Source organism: Drosophila kikkawai, chromosome 2R (assembly GCF_030179895.1).
Source record: "Drosophila kikkawai strain 14028-0561.14 chromosome 2R, DkikHiC1v2, whole genome shotgun sequence".
Lineage (NCBI taxonomy): Eukaryota > Metazoa > Arthropoda > Insecta > Diptera > Drosophilidae > Drosophila > Drosophila kikkawai.
In genome coordinates this window covers 22,035,143-22,041,807 of record NC_091729.1, presented here as the reverse complement: position 1 = coordinate 22,041,807, position 6,665 = coordinate 22,035,143, and positions in this window count along the sequence as shown.

The following is a 6,665-nucleotide window of genomic DNA, read 5'->3' as shown; positions in this document are numbered from 1 at the left end:
TTTGTTACCAGCAATAAAAGCGGCCTGAATTTGACATTTAACCTAATAAGTAATAATAAATTCTTAAAGTTTTTAGCACATTATAAAAAAAAAACAATTTTGAATAACTTTAACTGGCAATTCAATTCAAAACAAAATGAATCAAAATGTAAAATATAGAAAGGGAATCCCATATATCCAGGCATAATTAATGCAAGGTGATATTTAAAATTATATTATTTCCTTTATTTTAAGGAGTAATAAGTCAAAATTTATAAAATATTTTTAAACTTCAACTCCTCGTATAAAATGGGTTAAGAGTAGCTCAGGAAATGCTAACCAGAAAAATAATAAAAAAAGGCCACTAAACGCAGTCACAAGAAAATATTGTTGCCGCCGATCGCGATTCGTGGATCGTGGCATGCGCACTCTGATCGAGATTGCAGCGACAGATAACGGACCGAAGTTACGATCATACATATGCATATAGACCCTGGGTCCAGCCCGCACTGGCTCCTCCGGCTTCTCGGGCAATTCCGCCTCGGGGCCGTAAAGTTGTCGAAAATGATTTGCAGATCAAGATTTGTGAGCACAATTTATGTGATAACCCACTAAGAGCAGCCCAAAAAATACTACAGAGAGAGAGAGCCAAGCAATTGCTATGCGAAATCTGTGCTGAGCTGTTCCGTTCCTTTCCATTCCTCCTGGCTCCTTCCGCCTCCAACTGGGTCCAATTAGTGCGTGGACTGCGGCTGCATTGGAAATGCATGGACAATTGTTAGTGCCTCCATGTAGCGCTAATAATGACGCCTTTAAATGTGCAATAACAATTTTTGAGGCGCGCAAAAAGTGCCTTCTATATATATCTACATCGTGCATCGTACAGCTATATCTGTCTCGAGTGTTTTTGTGTGTGTGTGTGTGTGTGTATGAGAGCAGTAAGTACCGCCCATAGGCTGGAAAACCAGCTACTGCCCCCTCATCCCGTCCAGATCGATCTACACAAAAAAGCTGCTCATGAGCTACGTGAGTTTTTTACTGATCAGCAGAAGATTGACTTTGATCTGTTGGTGGTAATGGCTGGATGGTTAATGGGGCAGCCAGAGTGCGGATTTCACTTAGCCAGCAGGCATCTCAAATCTCAAAATGTGAGTCATAAATGCCTGGCATCTCTCTTAAGGCACATTGCGCATACGCACTGTTGACACTTGGAACACTCTAGTAGTATTGATAATATTATGATATTGAGCCCAGAGTCAGACTGCCTTGACTTCTTTTTATCACCCAGCGTACCTCATTTGCGTGTGATTTTTGTTCTGCGATTGTAAAATCAAGGGGAAATCCATTGTTTTTCATTGAATGTAATGTGAACAGGTAAAAGAATCTTTGATTTCCGCGGGAATCACAACATGCATATCTCTCACGTCATTTATCAGTTTGCACTGATAAAAAGCTGATCGGAAATTATTTCCTAGCTGATTGCTGATGGAGAAAAATAGTTGAGTCATTGAAAGCAGATATTAGGTTGTTTCTGGCTTAATACTAATTGATTTTTAAGTTTTTTTATAATAAAAATGTGATCTTTATAAGGTATAAACTTATTTTTAATTAAAACTTATTTTAGAAGCATATTAAATTCAAATCTAATTAATATTTAAAAAGTTCTGGTACATTAAATAGAATTTTACTAAATTTTCTTTAATAATAAATTTGTTTGGAATTAATTTTGTAGCTTAATAAATATTGTAAATTATTATGAAATTTATGAAATATATCATCAGTATTATACAATATTTTTACAATTTTAGATTTAAATAAAGGATTATTTAAGGATAAGTCGAAGCCATATTAATATCTTTAAATTTAAACATAAATAAATTGGCTTAGATTCTTTATTCGTTTGCCTGAATATTTGATATTCATATAATCTTGGCTCAAAAACATGGACATAATAATATCTATCTATTAAACAGACAATTAATTGTTAACCTATTCATTGCATTTGAAGGATTTATAGCCCCTTTTGTGGTCGCAATCATTAATCAATTTAATATACTCCGGCTGGCTGATTTAAAATTGGGTGCATGTCGGTCCAGTTGAACCAAATTAAGCCCTTGGGAGTGGCCCCAGCCGCCCAATTGAAATGCCAGCTCATGTCCGGGGCACTGGGACTTGGAGCAGGAGGTGGACACTGGACACTGGGGCTGAAACCTCGAGACCGCCCGGGCGACAGCTGAACAAAGTGTGTGTCAGTTGCAGTCAAGTGGAGCCATAAAGCTCCATGATCCCGCAGATCGACGGTGGCGATGCCGATGCCGTGTCAGCTACTGCGATCAGTCACCCGGCGAACGCGAATTGGTTTTGGGATTTAGATTTGGCTGTGGATATGGCCCATGCATGAGATGTGGACTCGGACGGGTGGGCGGCATAGCATTCGCATTCGAATTTGGATTTATGGGCTGCCCAGCGTCAGCTTAATGAGCGGCCTGCATCCATAATGCGGGCCCAAAAGCCATGTGAGGGAAAAACCAAAAGGAAAACTTGGATAAAAATAAGAGAAACCAAAGGAAAAAATAGAGAAAAACTCAATGGGATTAGATTAGACGGCGCGCAGCTGTCGTGACAGGTTGAGAGCTGAGTTTGGAGTTTGGGAAACGCGCACGAATGAGAATTTATGGCCAATGCCAGGCGAGCTGTATCTCGAGCAGGCACTGGAGCTGGGCCAATATTTTATAATGACTTCATTACAAAAAAAAAAAAAAAAAGGAAACAAAGTCACAAAAAGAGCAAAGGAGTCTCGGTCGAGTCCCACAGGCTGGAAAATTGTAATAAAAACTTGGCTTTATTTTGACTTTTTCCCTGCCAAATTTGGCCGCTTTGATTCGTCGCATAATTGGCAATTATCGATGTGGTCCGAGACGTGGGCGATATCCTCTATTTCTTGTTCATTTTATTTTCTTCTTTGAGGTGGCACGCAATCCCTGCGGGTTGTCTCAGTGTGTGCACAGGATTTATGCACTAATGCCACATTGTGGCTCATTGTTTATTGATCGGTTTAGTGGGCATGGTCAGGTGCGGCTAGCGGCCATTTATTAATTGCAATTCCATTCACTTTGCCTCCAGTGGCGCGGGTTTAGCCTTAGGCCGCTGGTGAATGTGGCTCACAGTAAAAAATAAAAATAAAAAAAAATAGAGAGAAAAAAATAGTACAACTCCTGCACGCACATTTGCATTTTATGGCTGAAATTAGCGTCTAATTGGAGTTTACACGCTGCATATTTTATTCGCAAATAAATTGTGTTTTTGCAGTGAGCTGAGAGCTTTTTTTTTGGGGGGTTTGCCTGCCGAATTTGTCAGCGTTTCTCGCTCTCTCAATTTAAAGGCAAGTGCTTCGAGCCACTCACTCACAAATACCCATAAAAACACGAGGCACACACACTCCGTTTGGCTGCAATGGCTGCTGCTCGACTTTGGCCTATGCGGCGTATGCGTGTTTTTTATAATTGCAAATCACAACTACCATAGCTCACGCACTCGTACTCGCACTAGCACACACACCACGGCCAGCACACACTCACCTGCTCTGGCACAGGTGGCTGGCAGTAGGCGTGTTCATTAGCCGGCCTTAAAACGCACACACATCTTTCCAAAATGGCGAACATATCGTCGGGCAGCAAACTTATAAATTGAGCAACCAAACGCCAATCTTGAAAGTGACACAAATCGCCCGAGTCGCAGGTGGCGATTGTTCAGATTTATTCGGTGAGATCAGCATAAAATTCAGTAGAGTTGTTCCCAGGAGATGGAACTGATTAAAAATTAAATGAAAATATTTTTAATGATTATTAAGTTTGGGAAATAACTTGGTTCTACAAAGAAAGTTTTGATAAGGTTAGGGATAAGGCTATAAATCGCTTAATGGACCTTTTCTATATATAAATATTTACAACTAATTTAAATATCTGAAATATAAGTGTGTATCTGCATAGTTAAATAGTTAAGGAATTATTTCATTGATAAAAAAAAAAAAAATCCAATTGGACGATTTTCTTATCTAATAGAAATTTATCTAAATTAAATTAAGGAATTTTTGGCATAGTTATGATCGATTTGTGAAAACAAAAAGGCTTCAATAAAATTAATAAATTAAATACAAACCAAAATATACAATTTCTTTGTTCAAAAGTCAATTAGCACCTATAAATAAAACAAGTCAAAGCCCTTTTTTTAAATAATAAATAACTAATTGTGATTTATTTAATTTTTATTCCAAAAGTTGAATGCTTTGCAATAAAAATTATATTTCAAGGAGCAATCTTTAGTGACATATAACCTGTAGAGGAGAAAGGTAACTGAAACTTTGTCAGCAGATACTTTATGGAATTCGCACCTGCAAAACGTGGAGTATCTTAAGGATTTTCGTTGAAATCGGATGCATTGCATGTCGTCAACTTGGCCGCTGTTCCGCCAGTGGCAGCGGTGGCAGCTGGGACTACTCCCGTTACCGCGGCTCCATCTCCTCTAGATGCTCTGGCTGCTCCTGCTGCGGCATGTTGAACAAGTGCTCAGGATCGGAATCGAAATCGGAATCGGGAGTTATCTCTGCGCAGTGGTGGCATTGCCGCTGCCGAGTGACAGGCGGTGGCTACCAAGCGAGCAGCTTGAAATCCGATACGCCATTTGCTGCTCCGACTAATCCTGATGCGGTGCACCGACTCGGCCCACTCTGGCCTGGCTCTGACTCTGGGCTGGCATTTTCCAATTAACTTCGCATTAGCCACCGCCCAAAGTTGGGTTCTGGCTAGCTGCTTATTCATATTTCCCAGCTGCTGCTGCTGGCTGTCAGTTGGGGCCATGTAACGTCATCCCGGAACATGACAGACGCGGGCTAATCCTCCAGCCACCATCCACACCAACGGCCTGGAACGCTAAAATTATTAACGCCATTAACGGCAATAGAAATATTTGTGCAGGCCGGCCAAAAAGCCCCATTCCACATACCCAATCCTCTCCAGCCAGAACCCGACCCTGAACCCCTCTCGGCATTATCCAAACGGGTTCCGGCGCGGATGAGGAGAAAATTACAAGTCGTCGTGGCTACAAGCGCCTGCGACTGTGGCCCACAAATGTGACTAATGGCATTTCTGAATGCAGATTCAGCCCCAAGCCGAGCACCTGGTGGATGCGGTCCCGCAGGGGGAGTTGCGAGCAGGCAACTCCTTTGCAGTTCTTTAAGTTTATGGGCAACAATTTTTAACGCCTTGCCAGGGAGAGGTATGATACAGGGAGAGAAATATGGAGGAATTTGTAAACTGAAAGAAATTCAGGGGTAATTCTAGTAAAACACAATTCCTTCAGAGCCTTTACATTTAAATGCTAACCATAACATGGAGATATTTAGGATAAATCTACAAGTAAAACCCATCTATACCACCAGTAAATTAACTCAACTTTTGAGATTCAACCCCTTTATTTCTCTCTGTGCTGCAGATTCCATGTGCGTGTGCTTTTCTGCAGCGTCATTAATTTTGCCATGAATTGACAAAAACATCATAAACTACTTGTTGAACAGAAAATCCACTTCGGGCGACAGCATCCCAGCATCCCAGCGTCGCAGCAAACCCAGCCCACGCGCCAATGGGACCCAGCTGAAGCCAATCCAAGTCATCCGGCCAAATGGGAGTTGGGAGATCGGTGCGATTGGGAGATTGGAAGAGGGTCTTTCGATGAGACTGCGATGCCGTTGCCGCCCGGCAGGCTCATGTTCGATGCTCCAGTGCTGCCTGTGCGTCTATGGGGAGCGGCTGGCTCATAAATATGCCAATGACTTGGCCTCCATCCGTTCCTCCTGCTACTTTTCCTTGTGCTCCTTATGCAGCCATGTGACCTGCAGCTGGAGGGCTTATGCCAAATTAATGAGTCCAAAGAATGTCATTTCCTTGATCATCTTGTAATGGGAGAAAAAATGAAGGAGGCTTGGCTTTGGCTTAAAAATTGGGAGAGGTCTTTAACTCGGAGTCACAAGGAGTTATATCTTATCTCTTTTATGGAATTTATCAATAAAAAAGTAGTAAAACTTGATTGAGATAACTTTTCAAATATCCAAGAACTTCTAACGATCTTAAAGATTTTCCAATGTCAGTTCCCTTCTGGTCAACTTTAATCAACTTATGGTAATGAAAACACCTTTCAAGGCCTACAACAATGTTCTTTAATGAAGGGCAGGTTGTTGCGGGGGGGTCTCAGCTTACCCCTCTCTCTGTGACCCACACGGCGTATGCTCAATGTTAATTAACGTAATGATCTACAATTTAAGCCAACAAACATTTACAAACAGGCAACAGCAATTGGATGTTTAATGATGGTCCAGTACCAATCAGTACCCTTTCCCCTAAGCCACTAAGCCGAACCCCAAGCTAAACCCACCTCCAGTGATCCCATCTCGAAAAACAAGTAGCTGGCAGAGAGATCCGGGCAGAAGGTAAATCGAAGCCGAGATTAATAGCGATAAGGCTATTGATTAGCATTTTAGCAACCGCCATTAGATGGAGGAGCGATGGAGGCAGCCGAACAGCAGACTATGTACATATCCACTCTAGATGCTATCATCTCCTGGATCGGAGGAGGGCGGGGATCGAATCGCATCGAATCGGCTTGGATCGTAAGGTGTTGCAGGCATGCAATGG